The sequence below is a fragment of the Pseudophryne corroboree genome, chromosome 11, assembly GCF_028390025.1.
Source record: "Pseudophryne corroboree isolate aPseCor3 chromosome 11, aPseCor3.hap2, whole genome shotgun sequence".
NCBI lineage: Eukaryota > Metazoa > Chordata > Amphibia > Anura > Myobatrachidae > Pseudophryne > Pseudophryne corroboree.
Genome location: NC_086454.1, coordinates 358,242,878 through 358,262,603, shown reverse-complemented (window position 1 = coordinate 358,262,603; position 19,726 = coordinate 358,242,878).

The following is a 19,726-nucleotide window of genomic DNA, read 5'->3' as shown; positions in this document are numbered from 1 at the left end:
CCAGCCTGTATTTACTCTACTAGAGCTTCTGTTTATATATCTGATACTGTGCACAATCCGGAGTACTCCAGCCTGTATTTACTCTACTAGAGCTTCTGTTTATATACCTGATACTGTGCACAATCCAGTGTACTCCAGCCTGTATTTACTCTACTAGAGCTTCTGTTTATGTACCTGATACTGTGCACAATCCGGTGTACTCCAGCCTGTATTTACTCTACTAGAGCTTCTGTTTATGTACCTGATACTGTGCACAATCCGGTGTACTCCAGCCTGTATTTACTCTACTAGAGATTCTGTTTATGTACCTGATACTGTGCACAATCCGGTGTACTCCAGCCTGTATTTACTCTACTAGAGCTTCTGTTTATATACCTGATACTGTGCACAATCCGGTGTACTCCAGTCTGTATTTACTCTACTAGAGCTTCTGTTTATATACCTGATACTGTGCACAATCCGGTGTACTCCAGCCTGTATTTACTCTACTAGAGCTTCTGTTTATGTACCTGATACTGTGCACAATCCGGTGTACTCCAGCCTGTATTTACTCTACTAGAGCTTCTGTTTATGTACCTGATACTGTGCACAATCCAGTGTACTCCAGCCTGTATTTACTCTACTGGAGCTTCTGTTTATATACCTGATACTGTGCACAATCCGGTGTACTCCAGCCTGTATTTACTCTACTGGAGCTTCTATTTATGTACCTGATACTGTGCACAATCCGGTGTACTCCAGCCTGTATTTACTCTACTAGAGCTTCTGTTTATGTACCTGATACTGTGCACAATCCGGTGTACTCCAGCCTGTATTTACTCTACTAGAGCTTCTGTGTATGTACCTGATACTGTGCACAATCCGGTGTACTCCAGCCTGTATTTACTCTACTAGAGCTTCTGTGTATGTACCTGATACTGTGCACAATCCGGTGTACTCCAGCCTGTATATACTCTACTAGAGCTTCTGTTTATGTACCTGATACTGTGCACAATCCGGTGTACTCCAGCCTGTATTTACTCTACTGGAGCTTCTGTTTATGTACCTGATACTGTGCACAATCCAGTGTACTCCAGCCTGTATTTACTCTACTAGAGCTTCTGTTTATGTACCTGATACTGTGCACAATCCAGTGTACTCCAGCCTGTATTCACTCTACTAGAGCTTCTGTTTATGTACCTGATACTGTGCACAATCCAGAGTACTCCAGCCTGTATTTACTCTACTAGAGCTTCTGTTTATGTACCTGATACTGTGCACAATCCGGTGTACACCAGCCTGTATTTACTCTACTAGAGCTTCTGTGTATGTACCTGATACTGTGCACAATCCAGAGTACTCCAGCCTGTATTTACTCTACTAGAGCTTCTGTTTATGTACCTGATACTGTGCACAATCCGGTGTACTCCAGCCTGTATTTACTCTACTAGAGCTTCTGTTTATGTACCTGATACTGTGCACTATCCGGTGTACACCAGCCTGTATTTACTCTACTGGAGCTTCTGTTTATGTACCTGATACTGTGCACAATCCAGTGTACTCCAGCCTGTATTTACTCTACTAGAGCTTCTGTTTATGTACCTGATACTGTGCACAATCCAGTGTACTCCAGCCTGTATTTACTCTACTAGAGCTTCTGTGTATGTACCTGATACTGTGCACAATCCGGTGTACTCCAGCCTGTATTTACTCTACTAGAGCTTCTGTGTATGTACCTGATACTGTGCACAATCCGGTGTACTCCAGCCTGTATTTACTCTACTAGAGCTTCTGTTTATGTACCTGATACTGTGCACAATCCCGTGTACTCCAGCCTGTATTTACTCTACTAGAGCTTCTGTGTATGTACCTGATACTGTGCACAATCCGGTGTACTCCAGCCTGTATTTACTCTACTAGAGATTCTGTTTATGTACCTGGTACTGTGCACAATCCGGTGTACTCCAGTCTGTATTTACTAGAGCTTCTGTTTATGTACCTGATACTGTGCACAATCCGGTGTACTCCAGCCTGTATTTACTAGAGCTTCTGTTTATGTACCTGATACTGTGCACAATCCGGTGTACTCCAGCCTGTATTTACTCTACTAGAGCTTCTGTTTATGTACCTGATACTGTGCACAATCCGGTGTACTCCAGACTGTATTTACTCTACTAGAGCTTCTGTTTATGTACCTGATACTGTGCACAATCCGGTGTACTCCAGTCTGTATTTACTCTACTAGAGCTTCTGTTTATATATCTGATACTGTGCACAATCCGGTGTACTCCAGCCTGTATTTACTCTACTAGAGCTTCTGTTTATGTACCTGATACTGTGCACAATCCGGTGTACTCCAGCCTGTATTTACTCTACTAGAGCTTCTGTGTATGTACCTGATACTGTGCACAATCCGGTGTACTCCAGCCTGTATTTACTCTACTAGAGCTTCTGTTTATGTACCTGATACTGTGCACAATCCGGTGTACTCCAGCCTGTATTTACTCTACTAGAGCTTCTGTGTATGTACCTGATACTGTGCACAATCCGGTGTACTCCAGCCTGTATTTACTCTACTAGAGCTTCTGTTTATGTACCTGATACTGTGCACAATCCGGTGTACTCCAGCCTGTATTTACTCTACTAGAGCTTCTGTTTATGTACCTGATACTGTGCACAATCCAGTGTACTCCAGCCTGTATATACTCTACTAGAGCTTCTGTTTATGTACCTGATACTGTGCACAATCCAGAGTACTCCAGCCTGTATTTCCTCTACTGGAGCTTCTGTTTATGTGCCTGATACTGTGCACAATCCGGTGTACTCCAGCCTGTATTTACTCTACTAGAGCTTCTGTTTATATACCTGATACTGTGCACAATCCAGTGTACTCCAGCCTGTATTTACTCTACTAGAGCTTCTGTTTATGTACCTGATACTGTGCACAATCCGGTGTACTCCAGCCTGTATTTACTCTACTAGAGCTTCTGTTTATATACCTGATACTGTGCACAATCCAGTGTACTCCAGCCTGTATTTACTCTACTAGAGCTTCTGTTTATGTGCCTGATACTGTGCACAATCCAGTGTACTCCAGCCTGTATTTACTCTACTAGAGCTTCTGTGTATGTACCTGATACTGTGCACAATCCGGAGTACTCCAGCCTGTATTTACTCTACTAGAGCTTCTGTTTATGTACCTGATACTGTGCACAATCCGGTGTACTCCAGCCTGTATTTACTCTACTGGAGCTTCTGTTTATGTACCTGATACTGTGCACAATCCGGTGTACTCCAGCCTGTATTTACTCTACTGGAGCTTCTGTTTATGTACCTGATACTGTACACAATCCGGAGTACTCCAGCCTGTATTTACTCTACTAGAGATTCTGTTTATGTACCTGATACTGTGCACAATCCGGTGTACTCCAGCCTGTATATACTCTACTAGAGCTTCTGTTTATATACCTGATACTGTGCACAATCCGGTGTACTCCAGCCTGTATTTACTCTACTAGAGATTCTGTTTATGTACCTGATACTGTGCACAATCCGGAGTACTCCAGCCTGTATATACTCTACTAGAGCTTCTGTTTATGTACCTGATACTGTGCACAATCCAGTGTACTCCAGCCTGTATTTACTCTACTAGAGCTTCTGTTTATATACCTGATACTGTGCACAATCCAGTGTACTCCAGCCTGTATTTACTCTACTAGAGCTTCTGTTTATATACCTGATACTGTGCACAATCCAGTGTACTCCAGCCTGTATTTACTCTACTAGAGCTTCTGTTTATGTACCTGATACTGTGCACAATCCGGTGTACTCCAGCCTGTATTTACTCTACTAGAGCTTCTGTTTATGTACCTGATACTGTGCACAATCCGGTGTACTCCAGCCTGTATTTACTCTACTAGAGCTTCTGTTTATGTACCTGATACTGTGCACAATCCGGTGTACTCCAGCCTGTATTTACTCTACTAGAGCTTCTGTTTATGTACCTGATACTGTGCACAATCCGGAGTACTCCAGCCTGTATTTACTCTACTAGAGCTTCTGTTTATGTACCTGATACTGTGCACAATCCGGTGTACTCCAGCCTGTATTTACTCTACTAGAGCTTCTGTTTATGTACCTGATACTGTGCACAATCCGGTGTACTCCAGCCTGTATTTACTCTACTAGAGCTTCTGTTTATGTACCTGATACTGTGCACAATCCGGTGTACTCCAGCCTGTATTTACTCTACTAGAGCTTCTGTGTATGTACCTGATACTGTGCACAATCCGGTGTACTCCAGCCTGTATTTACTCTACTAGAGCTTCTGTTTATGTACCTGATACTGTGCACAATCCAGTGTACTCCAGCCTGTATTTACTCTACTAGAGCTTCTGTTTATGTACCTGATACTGTGCACAATCCGGTGTACTCCAGCCTGTATTTCCTCTACTGGAGCTTCTGTTTATGTACCTGATACTGTGCACAATCCGGTGTACTCCAGCCTGTATTTACTCTACTAGAGCTTCTGTTTATGTACCTGATACTGTGCACAATCCAGTGTACTCCAGCCTGTATTTCCTCTACTGGAGCTTCTGTTTATGTACCTGATACTGTGCACAATCCGGTGTACTCCAGCCTGTATTTACTCTACTAGAGCTTCTGTTTATATACCTGATACTGTGCACAATCCGGTGTACTCCAGCCTGTATTTACTCTACTAGAGCTTCTGTTTATGTACCTGATACTGTGCACAATCCGGTGTACTCCAGCCTGTATTTACTCTACTGGAGCTTCAGTTTATGTACCTGATACGGTGCACAATCCGGTGTACTCCAGCCTGTATTTACTCTACTAGAGCTTCTGTGTATGTACCTGATACTGTGCACAATCCGGTGTACTCCAGCCTGTATATACTCTACTAGAGCTTCTGTTTATGTACCTGATACGGTGCACAATCCGGTGTACTCCAGCCTGTATTTACTCTACTAGAGCTTCTGTGTATGTACCTGATACTGTGCACAATCCGGAGTACTCCAGCCTGTATTTACTCTACTGGAGCTTCAGTTTATGTACCTGATACGGTGCACAATCCGGTGTACTCCAGCCTGTATTTACTCTACTAGAGCTTCTGTGTATGTACCTGATACTGTGCACAATCCGGTGTACTCCAGCCTGTATATACTCTACTAGAGCTTCTGTTTATATACCTGATACTGTGCACAATCCGGTGTACTCCAGCCTGTATTTACTCTACTAGAGCTTCTGTGTATGTACCTGATACTGTGCACAATCCGGTGTACTCCAGCCTGTATATACTCTACTAGAGCTTCTGTTTATATACCTGATACTGTGCACAATCCGGTGTACTCCAGCCTGTATTTACTCTACTAGAGCTTCTGTTTATGTACCTGATACTGTGCACAATCCGGTGTACTCCAGCCTGTATTTACTCTACTAGAGCTTCTGTTTATGTACCTGATACTGTGCACAATCCGGAGTACTCCAGCCTGTATTTACTCTACTAGAGCTTCTGTTTATGTACCTGATACTGTGCACAATCCGGTGTACTCCAGCCTGTATTTACTCTACTAGAGCTTCTGTTTATGTACCTGATACTGTGCACAATCCGGTGTACTCCAGCCTGTATTTACTCTACTAGAGCTTCTGTTTATGTACCTGATACTGTGCACAATCCGGTGTACTCCAGCCTGTATTTACTCTACTAGAGCTTCTGTTTATGTACCTGATACTGTGCACAATCCGGTGTACTCCAGCCTGTATATACTCTACTGGAGCTTCTGTTTATGTACCTGATACTGTGCACAATCCGGTGTACTCCAGCCTGTATTTACTCTACTAGAGCTTCTGTGTATGTACCTGATACTGTGCACAATCCGGAGTACTCCAGCCTGTATTCACTCTACTAGAGCTTCTGTTTATGTACCTGATACTGTGCACAATCCGGTGTACTCCAGCCTGTATTTACTCTACTAGAGCTTCTGTTTATGTACCTGATACTGTGCACAATCCGGTGTACTCCAGCCTGTATTTACTCTACTAGAGCTTCTGTTTATGTACCTGATACTGTGCACAATCCGGAGTACTCCAGCCTGTATATACTCTACTAGAGCTTCTGTTTATGTTCCTGATACTGTGCACAATCCAGTGTACTCCAGCCTGTATTTACTCTACTAGAGCTTCTGTTTATGTACCTGATACTGTGCACAATCCGGTGTACTCCAGTCTGTATTTACTCTACTAGAGCTTCTGTTTATATACCTGATACTGTGCACAATCCGGTGTACTCCAGCCTGTATATACTCTACTAGAGCTTCTGTTTATGTACCTGATACTGTGCACAATCCGGTGTACTCCAGCCTGTATTTACTATACTAGAGCTTCTGTTTATGTACCTGATACTGTGCACAATCCGGTGTACTCCAGCCTGTATTTACTCTACTAGAGCTTCTGTTTATGTACCTGATACTGTGCACAATCCGGTGTACTCCAGTCTGTATTTACTCTACTAGAGCTTCTGTTTATGTTCCTGATACTGTGCACAATCCGGTGTACACCAGCCTGTATTTACTCTACTAGAGCTTCTGTGTATGTACCTGATACTGTGCACAATCCGGTGTACTCCAGCCTGTATTTACTCTACTAGAGCTTCTGTGTATGTACCTGATACTGTGCACAATCCGGTGTACTCCAGCCTGTATATACTCTACTAGAGCTTCTGTTTATGTACCTGATACTGTGCACAATCCGGTGTACTCCAGCCTGTATATACTCTACTAGAGCTTCTGTTTATGTACCTGATACTGTGCACAATCCGGTGTACTCCAGCCTGTATTTACTCTACTAGAGCTTCTGTTTATGTACCTGATACTGTGCACAATCCAGTGTACTCCAGCCTGTATTTACTCTACTAGAGCTTCTGTTTATGTTCCTGATACTGTGCACAATCCGGTGTACTCCAGCCTGTATATACTCTACTAGAGCTTCTGTTTATGTTCCTGATACTGTGCACAATCCGGTGTACTCCAGCCTGTATTTACTCTACTAGAGCTTCTGTTTATGTACCTGATACTGTGCACAATCCAGTGTACTCCAGCCTGTATTTACTCTACTAGAGCTTCTGTTTATGTACCTGATACTGTGCACAATCCAGTGTACTCCAGCCTGTATTTACTCTACTAGAGCTTCTGTTTATGTACCTGATACTGTGCACAATCCAGTGTACTCCAGCCTGTATTTACTCTACTAGAGCTTCTGTTTATGTACCTGATACTGTGCACAATCCGGTGTACTCCAGCCTGTATATACTCTACTAGAGCTTCTGTTTATATACCTGATACTGTGCACAATCCGGTGTACTCCAGCCTGTATTTACTCTACTAGAGCTTCTGTTTATATACCTGATACTGTGCACAATCCGGTGTACTCCAGCCTGTATATACTCTACTAGAGCTTCTGTTTATATACCTGATACTGTGCACAATCCGGTGTACTCCAGCCTGTATTTACTCTACTAGAGCTTCTGTTTATGTACCTGATACTGTGCACAATCCGGTGTACTCCAGCCTGTATTTACTCTACTAGAGCTTCTGTGTATGTACCTGATACTGTGCACAATCCGGTGTACTCCAGCCTGTATTTACTCTACTAGAGCTTCTGTTTATGTACCTGATACTGTGCACAATCCGGTGTACTCCAGCCTGTATTTACTCTACTAGAGCTTCTGTGTATGTACCTGATACTGAGCACTATCCGGAGTACTCCAGCCTGTATTTACTCTACTAGAGCTTCTGTTTATGTACCTGATACTGTGCACAATCCGGTGTACTCCAGCCTGTATTTACTCTACTAGAGCTTCTGTTTATGTACCTGATACTGTGCACAATCCGGAGTACTCCAGCCTGTATTTACTCTACTAGAGCTTCTGTTTATGTACCTGATACTGTGCACAATCCGGAGTACTCCAGCCTGTATTTACTCTACTGGTGCTTCTGTTTATGTACCTAATACTGTGCACAATCCGGAGTACTCCAGCCTGTATTTACTCTACTGGTGCTTCTGTTTATGTACCTGATACTGTGCACAATCCAGTGTACTCCAGCCTGTATTTACTCTACTAGAGCTTCTGTTTATATACCTGATACTGTGCACAATCCGGTGTACTCCAGCCTGTATTTACTCTACTAGAGCTTCTGTTTATATACCTGATACTGTGCACAATCCGGTGTACTCCAGCCTGTATTTCCTCTACTGGAGCTTCTGTTTATGTACCTGATACTGTGCACAATCCGGTGTACTCCAGCCTGTATTTACTCTACTAGAGCTTCTGTTTATGTACCTGATACTGTGCACAATCCGGTGTACTCCAGCCTGTATTTACTCTACTAGAGCTTCTGTTTATATACCTGATACTGTGCACAATCCGGTGTACTCCAGCCTGTATTTACTCTACTAGAGCTTCTGTTTATGTACCTGATACTGTGCACAATCCGGTGTACTCCAGCCTGTATTTACTCTACTGGAGCTTCAGTTTATGTACCTGATACGGTGCACAATCCGGTGTACTCCAGCCTGTATTTACTCTACTAGAGCTTCTGTGTATGTACCTGATACTGTGCACAATCCGGTGTACTCCAGCCTGTATATACTCTACTAGAGCTTCTGTTTATGTACCTGATACGGTGCACAATCCGGTGTACTCCAGCCTGTATTTACTCTACTAGAGCTTCTGTGTATGTACCTGATACTGTGCACAATCCGGAGTACTCCAGCCTGTATTTACTCTACTGGAGCTTCAGTTTATGTACCTGATACGGTGCACAATCCGGTGTACTCCAGCCTGTATTTACTCTACTAGAGCTTCTGTGTATGTACCTGATACTGTGCACAATCCGGTGTACTCCAGCCTGTATATACTCTACTAGAGCTTCTGTTTATATACCTGATACTGTGCACAATCCGGTGTACTCCAGCCTGTATTTACTCTACTAGAGCTTCTGTTTATGTACCTGATACTGTGCACAATCCGGTGTACTCCAGCCTGTATTTACTCTACTAGAGCTTCTGTTTATGTACCTGATACTGTGCACAATCCGGTGTACTCCAGCCTGTATTTACTCTACTAGAGCTTCTGTTTATGTACCTGATACTGTGCACAATCCGGTGTACTCCAGCCTGTATTTACTCTACTAGAGCTTCTGTGTATGTACCTGATACTGTGCACAATCCAGTGTACTCCAGCCTGTATTTACTCTACTAGAGCTTCTGTTTATGTACCTGATACTGTGCACAATCCGGTGTACTCCAGCCTGTATTTACTCTACTAGAGCTTCTGTGTATGTACCTGATACTGTGCACAATCCGGTGTACTCCAGCCTGTATTTACTCTACTAGAGCTTCTGTTTATGTACCTGATACTGTGCACAATCCGGTGTACTCCAGCCTGTATTTACTCTACTAGAGCTTCTGTGTATGTACCTGATACTGTGCACAATCCGGTGTACTCCAGCCTGTATTTACTCTACTGGAGCTTCTGTTTATGTACCTGATACTGTGCACAATCCGGTGTACTCCAGCCTGTATTTACTCTACTAGAGCTTCTGTGTATGTACCTGATACTGTGCACAATCCGGTGTACTCCAGCCTGTATTTACTCTACTAGAGCTTCTGTTTATGTACCTGATACTGTGCACAATCCAGTGTACTCCAGCCTGTATTTACTCTACTAGAGCTTCTGTTTATGTACCTGATACTGTGCACAATCCGGAGTACTCCAGCCTGTATTTACTCTACTAGAGCTTCTGTTTATGTACCTGATACTGTGCACAATCCGGTGTACTCCAGCCTGTATTTACTCTACTAGAGCTTCTGTTTATGTACCTGATACTGTGCACAATCCGGAGTACTCCAGCCTGTATATACTCTACTAGAGCTTCTGTTTATGTACCTGATACTGTGCACAATCCGGAGTACTCCAGCCTGTATATACTCTACTAGAGCTTCTGTTTATATACCTGATACTGTGCACAATCCGGTGTACTCCAGCCTGTATTTACTCTACTAGAGCTTCTGTTTATGTACCTGATACTGTGCACAATCCGGTGTACTCCAGCCTGTATTTACTCTACTAGAGCTTCTGTTTATGTACCTGATACTGTGCACAATCCGGTGTACTCCAGCCTGTATTTACTCTACTAGAGCTTCTGTTTATGTACCTGATACTGTGCACAATCCGGTGTACTCCAGTCTGTATTTACTCTACTAGAGCTTCTGTTTATGTTCCTGATACTGTGCACAATCCGGTGTACTCCAGCCTGTATATACTCTACTAGAGCTTCTGTTTATGTACCTGATACTGTGCACAATCCGGTGTACTCCAGCCTGTATTTACTCTACTAGAGCTTCTGTGTATGTACCTGATACTGTGCACAATCCGGTGTACTCCAGCCTGTATTTACTCTACTAGAGCTTCTGTTTATGTTCCTGATACTGTGCACAATCCGGTGTACTCCAGCCTGTATATACTCTACTAGAGCTTCTGTTTATGTTCCTGATACTGTGCACAATCCGGTGTACTCCAGCCTGTATATACTCTACTAGAGCTTCTGTTTATGTACCTGATACTGTGCACAATCCGGTGTACTCCAGCCTGTATTTACTCTACTAGAGCTTCTGTTTATATACCTGATACTGTGCACAATCCGGTGTACTCCAGCCTGTATTTACTCTACTGGAGCTTCTGTTTATATACCTGATACTGTGCACAATCCGGTGTACTCCAGCCTGTATTTACTCTACTAGAGCTTCTGTTTATGTACCTGATACTGTGCACAATCCGGTGTACTCCAGCCTGTATTTACTCTACTAGAGCTTCTGTTTATGTACCTGATACTGTGCACAATCCGGTGTACTCCAGCCTGTATTTACTCTACTAGAGCTTCTGTTTATATACCTGATACTGTGCACAATCCGGAGTACTCCAGCCTGTATTTACTCTACTGGAGCTTCTGTTTATGTACCTGATACTGTGCACAATCCGGTGTACTCCAGCCTGTATTTACTCTACTAGAGCTTCTGTTTATGTACCTGATACTGTGCACAATCCGGTGTACTCCAGCCTGTATTTACTCTACTAGAGCTTCTGTTTATGTACCTGATACTGTGCACAATCCGGTGTACTCCAGCCTGTATTTACTCTACTAGAGCTTCTGTTTATATACCTGATACTGTGCACAATCCGGAGTACTCCAGCCTGTATTTACTCTACTGGAGCTTCTGTTTATGTACCTGATACTGTGCACAATCCGGTGTACTCCAGCCTGTATTTACTCTACTAGAGCTTCTGTTTATGTACCTGATACTGTGCACAATCCGGTGTACTCCAGCCTGTATTCACTCTACTAGAGCTTCTGTTTATATACCTGATACTGTGCACAATCCGGTGTACTCCAGCCTGTATTCACTCTACTAGAGCTTCTGTTTATATACCTGATACTGTGCACAATCCAGTGTACTCCAGCCTGTATTTACTCTACTAGAGCTTCTGTTTATGTACCTGATACTGTGCACAATCCGGTGTACTCCAGCCTGTATTTACTCTACTAGAGCTTCTGTTTATATACCTGATACTGTGCACAATCCGGTGTACTCCAGCCTGTATTTACTCTACTAGAGCTTCTGTTTATGTACCTGATACTGTGCACAATCCGGTGTACTCCAGCCTGTATTTACTCTACTAGAGCTTCTGTGTATGTACCTGATACTGTGCACAATCCGGAGTACTCCAGCCTGTATTTACTCTACTAGAGCTTCTGTTTATGTACCTGATACTGTGCACAATCCGGTGTACTCCAGCCTGTATTTACTCTACTAGAGCTTCTGTTTATGTACCTGATACTGTGCACAATCCGGTGTACTCCAGCCTGTATTTACTCTACTAGAGCTTCTGTTTATGTACCTGATACTGTGCACAATCCGGTGTACTCCAGCCTGTATTTACTCTACTAGAGCTTCTGTTTATGTACCTGATACTGTGCACAATCCGGTGTACTCCAGCCTGTATTTACTCTACTAGAGCTTCTGTTTATGTACCTGATACTGTGCACAATCCGGTGTACTCCAGCCTGTATTTACTCTACTAGAGCTTCTGTTTATGTACCTGATACTGTGCACAATCCAGTGTACTCCAGCCTGTATTTACTCTACTAGAGCTTCTGTTTATGTACCTGATACTGTGCACAATCCGGTGTACTCCAGCCTATATTTACTCTACTAGAGCTTCTGTGTATGTACCTGATACTGTGCACAATCCGGTGTACTCCAGCCTGTATTTACTCTACTAGAGCTTCTGTTTATATACCTGATACTGTGCACAATCCGGTGTACTCCAGCCTGTATTTACTCTACTAGAGCTTCTGTTTATGTACCTGATACTGTGCACAATCCGGAGTACTCCAGTCTGTATTTACTCTACTAGAGCTTCTGTTTATATACCTGATACTGTGCACAATCCAGTGTACTCCAGCCTGTATTTACTCTACTAGAGCTTCTGTTTATGTACCTGATACTGTGCACAATCCGGTGTACTCCAGCCTGTATTTACTCTACTAGAGCTTCTGTTTATGTACCTGATACTGTGCACAATCCGGTGTACTCCAGCCTGTATTTACTCTACTAGAGCTTCTGTTTATGTCCCTGATACTGTGCACAATCCGGAGTACTCCAGCCTGTATTTACTCTACTAGAGCTTCTGTTTATGTACCTCATACTGTGCACAATCCGGTGTACTCCAGCCTGTATTTACTCTACTAGAGCTTCTATTTATGTACCTGATACTGTGCACAATCCGGTGTACTCCAGCCTGTATTTACTCTACTGGAGCTTCTGTTTATGTACCTGATACTGTGCACAATCCGGTGTACTCCAGCCTGTATTTACTCAACTAGAGCTTCTGTGTATGTACCTGATACTGTGCACAATCCGGTGTACTCCAGTCTGTATTTACTCTACTAGAGCTTCTGTTTATATACCTGATACTGTGCACAATCCGGAGTACTCCAGCCTGTATTTACTCTACTGGAGCTTCTGTTTATGTACCTGATACTGTGCACTATCCGGTGTACTCCAGCCTGTATTTACTCTACTAGAGCTTCTGTTTATGTACCTGATACTGTGCACAATCCAGTGTACTCCAGCCTGTATTTACTCTACTGGAGCTTCTGTTTATGTACCTGATACTGTGCACAATCCGGAGTACTCCAGCCTGTATTTACTCTACTAGAGCTTCTGTTTATGTACCTGATACTGTGCACAATCCGGTGTACTCCAGCCTGTATTTACTCTACTAGAGCTTCTGTTTATGTACCTGATACTGTGCACAATCCGGTGTACTCCAGCCTGTATTTACTCTACTGGAGCTTCTGTTTATGTACCTGATACTGTGCACAATCCGGAGTACTCCAGCCTGTATTTACTCTACTAGAGCTTCTGTTTATGTACCTGATACTGTGCACAATCCGGAGTACTCCAGCCTGTATTTACTCTACTAGAGCTTCTGTTTATGTACCTGATACTGTGCACAATCCGGTGTACTCCAGCCTGTATTTACTCTACTGGAGCTTCTGTTTATGTACCTGATACTGTGCACAATCCGGAGTACTCCAGCCTGTATTTACTATACTAGAGCTTCTGTGTATATACCTGATACTGTGCACAATCCGGTGTACTCCAGCCTGTATTTACTCTACTAGAGCTTCTGTTTATGTACCTGATACTGTGCACAATCCAGTGTACTCCAGCCTGTATTTACTCTACTAGAGCTTCTGTTTATATACCTGATACTGTGCACAATCCAGTGTACTCCAGCCTGTATATACTCAACTAGAGCTTCTGTGTATGTACCTGATACTGTGCACAATCCGGTGTACTCCAGTCTGTATTTACTCTACTAGAGCTTCTGTTTATATACCTGATACTGTGCACAATCCGGTGTACTCCAGCCTGTATTTACTCTACTAGAGCTTCTGTTTATATACCTGATACTGTGCACAATCCGGTGTACTCCAGCCTGTATTTACTCTACTAGAGCTTCTGTTTATGTACCTGATACTGTGCACAATCCAGAGTACTCCAGCCTGTATTTACTCTACTGGAGCTTCTGTTTATGTACCTGATACTGTGCACAATCCGGAGTACTCCAGCCTGTATTTACTCTACTAGAGCTTCTGTTTATATACCTGATACTGTGCACAATCCAGTGTACTCCAGCCTGTATTTACTAGAGCTTCTGTTTATGTACCTGATACTGTGCACAATCCAGAGTACTCCAGCCTGTATTTACTCTACTGGAGCTTCTGTTTATGTACCTGATACTGTGCACAATCCGGTGTACTCCAGCCTGTATTTACTCTACTAGAGCTTCTGTTTATGTACCTGATACTGTGCACAATCCAGTGTACTCCAGCCTGTATTTACTCTACTAGAGCTTCTGTTTATGTACCTGATACTGTGCACAATCCGGTGTACTCCAGCCTGTATTTACTCTACTAGAGCTTCTGTTTATGTACCTGATACTGTGCACAATCCGGTGTACTCCAGCCTGTATTTACTCTACTAGAGCTTCTGTTTATATACCTGATACTGTGCACAATCCGGTGTACTCCAGCCTGTATTTACTCTACTAGAGCTTCTGTTTATGTACCTGATACTGTGCACAATCCAGTGTACTCCAGCCTGTATTTACTCTACTAGAGATTCTGTTTATATACCTGATACTGTGCACAATCCGGAGTACTCCAGCCTGTATTTACTCTACTGGAGCTTCTGTTTATGTACCTGATACTGTGCACAATCCGGTGTACTCCAGCCTGTATTTACTCTACTAGAGCTTCTGTTTATGTACCTGATACTGTGCACAATCCAGTGTACTCCAGCCTGTATTTACTCTACTAGAGCTTCTGTTTATGTACCTGATACTGTGCACAATCCGGTGTACTCCAGCCTGTATTTACTCTACTAGAGCTTCTGTTTATGTACCTGATACTGTGCACAATCCGGTGTACTCCAGCCTGTATTTACTCTACTAGAGCTTCTGTTTATATACCTGATACTGTGCACAATCCGGTGTACTCCAGCCTGTATTTACTCTACTAGAGCTTCTGTTTATGTACCTGATACTGTGCACAATCCGGTGTACTCCAGCCTGTATTTACTCTACTAGAGCTTCTGTTTATGTACCTGATACTGTGCACAATCCGGTGTACTCCAGCCTGTATATACTCTACTAGAGCTTCTGTTTATGTACCTGATACTGTGCACAATCCGGTGTACTCCAGCCTGTATTTACTCTACTAGAGCTTCTGTTTATGTACCTGATACTGTGCACAATCCAGTGTACTCCAGCCTGTATTTACTCTACTAGAGCTTCTGTTTATGTACCTGATACTGTGCACAATCCAGTGTACTCCAGCCTGTATTTACTCTACTAGAGCTTCTGTTTATATACCTGATACTGTGCACAATCCAGTGTACTCCAGCCTGTATTTACTCTACTAGAGCTTCTGTTTATGTACCTGATACTGTGCACAATCCAGTGTACTCCAGCCTGTATTTACTCTACTGGAGCTTCTGTTTATGTACCTGATACTGTGCACAATCCGGAGTACTCCAGCCTGTATTTACTCTACTAGAGCTTCTGTTTATGTACCTGATACTGTGCACAATCCGGAGTACTCCAGCCTGTATTTACTATACTAGAGCTTCTGTGTATATACCTGATACTGTGCACAATCCGGTGTACTCCAGCCTGTATTTACTCTACTAGAGCTTCTGTTTATGTACCTGATACTGTGTACAATCCGGTGTACTCCAGCCTGTATTTACTCTACTAGAGCTTCTGTTTATATACCTGATACTATGCACAATCCAGTGTACTCCAGCCTGTATTTACTCTACTAGAGCTTCTGTTTATGTACCTGATACTGTGCACAATCCAGTGTACTCCAGCCTGTATTTACTCTACTAGAGCTTCTGTTTATATACCTGATACTGTGCACAATCCAGTGTACTCCAGCCTGTATATACTCAACTAGAGCTTCTGTGTATGTACCTGATACTGTGCACAATCCGGTGTACTCCAGTCTGTATTTACTCTACTAGAGCTTCTGTTTATATACCTGATACTGTGCACAATCCGGTGTACTCCAGCCTGTATTTACTCTACTAGAGCTTCTGTTTATATACCTGATACTGTGCACAATCCGGTGTACTCCAGCCTGTATTTACTCTACTAGAGCTTCTGTTTATGTACCTGATACTGTGCACAATCCAGAGTACTCCAGCCTGTATTTACTCTACTGGAGCTTCTGTTTATGTACCTGATACTGTGCACAATCCGGAGTACTCCAGCCTGTATTTACTCTACTAGAGCTTCTGTTTATGTACCTGATACTGTGCACAATCCGGAGTACTCCAGCCTGTATTTACTCTACTGGAGCTTCTGTTTATGTACCTGATACTGTGCACAATCCGGAGTACTCCAGCCTGTATTTACTCTACTAGAGCTTCTGTTTATGTACCTGATACTGTGCACAATCCGGTGTACTCCAGCCTGTATTTACTCTACTAGAGCTTCTGTTTATGTACCTGATACTGTGCACAATCCAGAGTACTCCAGCCTGTATTTACTCTACTGGAGCTTCTGTTTATGTACCTGATACTGTGCACAATCCGGAGTACTCCAGCCTGTATTTACTCTACTAGAGCTTCTGTTTATGTACCTGATACTGTGCACAATCCGGAGTACTCCAGCCTGTATTTACTCTACTGGAGCTTCTGTTTATGTACCTGATACTGTGCACAATCCGGAGTACTCCAGCCTGTATTTACTCTACTAGAGCTTCTGTTTATGTACCTGATACTGTGCACAATCCGGTGTACTCCAGCCTGTATATACTCTACTAGAGCTTCTGTTTATGTCCCTGATACTGTGCACAATCCGGTGTACTCCAGCCTGTATTTACTCTACTAGAGCTTCTGTTTATGTACCTGATACTGTGCACAATCCGGAGTACTCCAGCCTGTATTTACTCTACTAGAGCTTCTGTTTATGTACCTGATACTGTGCACAATCCGGAGTACTCCAGCCTGTATTTACTCTACTAGAGCTTCTGTTTATGTACCTGATACTGTGCACAATCCGGTGTACTCCAGCCTATATTTACTCTACTAGAGCTTCTGTTTATATACCTGATACTGTGCACAATCCGGTGTACTCCAGCCTGTATTTACTCTACTAGAGCTTCTGTTTATGTACCCGATACTGTGCACAATCCGGTGTACTCCAGCCTGTATTTACTCTACTAGAGCTTCTGTTTATGTACCCGATACTGTGCACAATCCGGTGTACTCCAGCCTGTATTTACTCTACTAGAGCTTCTGTTTATGTACCTGATACTGTGCACAATCCGGTGTACTCCAGCCTGTATTTACTCTACTAGAGCTTCTGTTTATGTACCTGATACTGTGCACAATCCGGTGTACTCCAGCCTGTATTTACTCTACTAGAGCTTCTGTTTATGTACCTGATACTGTGCACAATCCGGTGTACTCCAGCCTGTATATACTCTACTGGAGCTTCTGTTTATGTACCTGATACTGTGCACAATCCGGTGTACTCCAGCCTGTATTTCCTCTACTGGAGCTTCTGTTTATGTACCTGATACTGTGCACAATCCGGTGTACTCCAGCCTGTATTTACTCTACTAGAGCTTCTGTTTATGTACCTGATACTGTGCACAATCCAGTGTACTCCAGCCTGTATTTACTCTACTAGAGCTTCTGTGTATGTACCTGATACTGTGCACAATCCAGTGTACTCCAGCCTGTATTTACTCTACTAGAGCTTCTGTTTATGTACCTGATACTGTGCACAATCCGGTGTACTCCAGCCTGTATTTCCTCTACTGGAGCTTCTGTTTATGTACCTGATACTGTGCACAATCCGGTGTACTCCAGCCTGTATTTACTCTACTAGAGCTTCTGTGTATGTACCTGATACTGTGCACAATCCGGAGTACTCCAGCCTGTATTTACTCTACTAGAGCTTCTGTGTATGTACCTGATACTGTGCACAATCCGGTGTACTCCAGCCTGTATTTACTCTACTAGAGCTTCTGTGTATATACCTGATACTGTGCACAATCCGGTGTACTCCAGCCTGTATTTACTCTACTAGAGCTTCTGTTTATGTACCTGATACTGTGCACAATCCGGTGTACTCCAGCCTGTATTTACTCTACTAGAGCTTCTGTTTATGTACCTGATACTGTGCACAATCCGGTGTACTCCAGCCTGTATTTACTCTACTAGAGCTTCTGTTTATGTACCTGATACTGTGCACAATCCGGTGTACTCCAGCCTGTATTTACTCTACTGGAGCTTCTGTTTATGTACCTGATACTGTGCACAATCCGGTGTACTCCAGCCTGTATTTACTCTACTGGAGCTTCTGTTTATGTACCTGATACTGTGCACAATCCGGAGTACTCCAGCCTGTATTTACTCTACTGGAGCTTCTGTTTATGTACCTGATACTGTGCACAATCCGGTGTACTCCAGCCTGTATTTACTCTACTAGAGCTTCTGTTTATGTACCTGATACTGTGCACAATCCGGAGTACTCCAGCCTGTATTTACTCTACTAGAGCTTCTGTGTATGTACCTGATACTGTGCACAATCCAGTGTACTCCAGCCTGTATTTACTCTACTAGAGCTTCTGTTTATGTACCTGATACTGTGCACAATCCAGTGTACTCCAGCCTGTATTTACTCTACTAGAGCTTCTGTTTATATACCTGATACTGTGCACAATCCGGTGTACTCCAGCCTGTATTTACTCTACTAGAGCTTCTGTTTATGTACCTGATACTGTGCACAATCCGGTGTACTCCAGCCTGTATTTACTCTACTAGAGCTTCTGTGTATGTACCTGATACTGTGCACAATCCGGTGTACTCCAGCCTGTATTTACTCTACTAGAGCTTCTGTTTATGTACCTGATACTGTGCACAATCCGGTGTACTCCAGCCTGTATTTACTCTACTGGAGCTTCTGTTTATGTACCTGATACTGTGCACAATCCGGTGTACTCCAGCCTGTATTTACTCTACTGGAGCTTCTGTTTATGTACCTGATACTGTGCACAATCCGGAGTACTCCAGCCTGTATTTACTCTACTGGAGCTTCTGTTTATGTACCTGATACTGTGCACAATCCGGTGTACTCCAGCCTGTATTTACTCTACTAGAGCTTCTGTTTATGTACCTGATACTGTGCACAATCCGGAGTACTCCAGCCTGTATTTACTCTACTAGAGCTTCTGTGTATGTACCTGATACTGTGCACAATCCAGTGTACTCCAGCCTGTATTTACTCTACTAGAGCTTCTGTTTATGTACCTGATACTGTGCACAATCCAGTGTACTCCAGCCTGTATTTACTCTACTAGAGCTTCTGTTTATATACCTGATACTGTGCACAATCCGGTGTACTCCAGCCTGTATTTACTCTACTAGAGCTTCTGTTTATGTACCTGATACTGTACACAATCCGGTGTACTCCAGCCTGTATTTACTCTACTAGAGCTTCTGTTTATGTACCTGATACTGTGCACAATCCGGTGTACTCCAGCCTGTATTTACTCTACTAGAGCTTCTGTGTATGTACCTG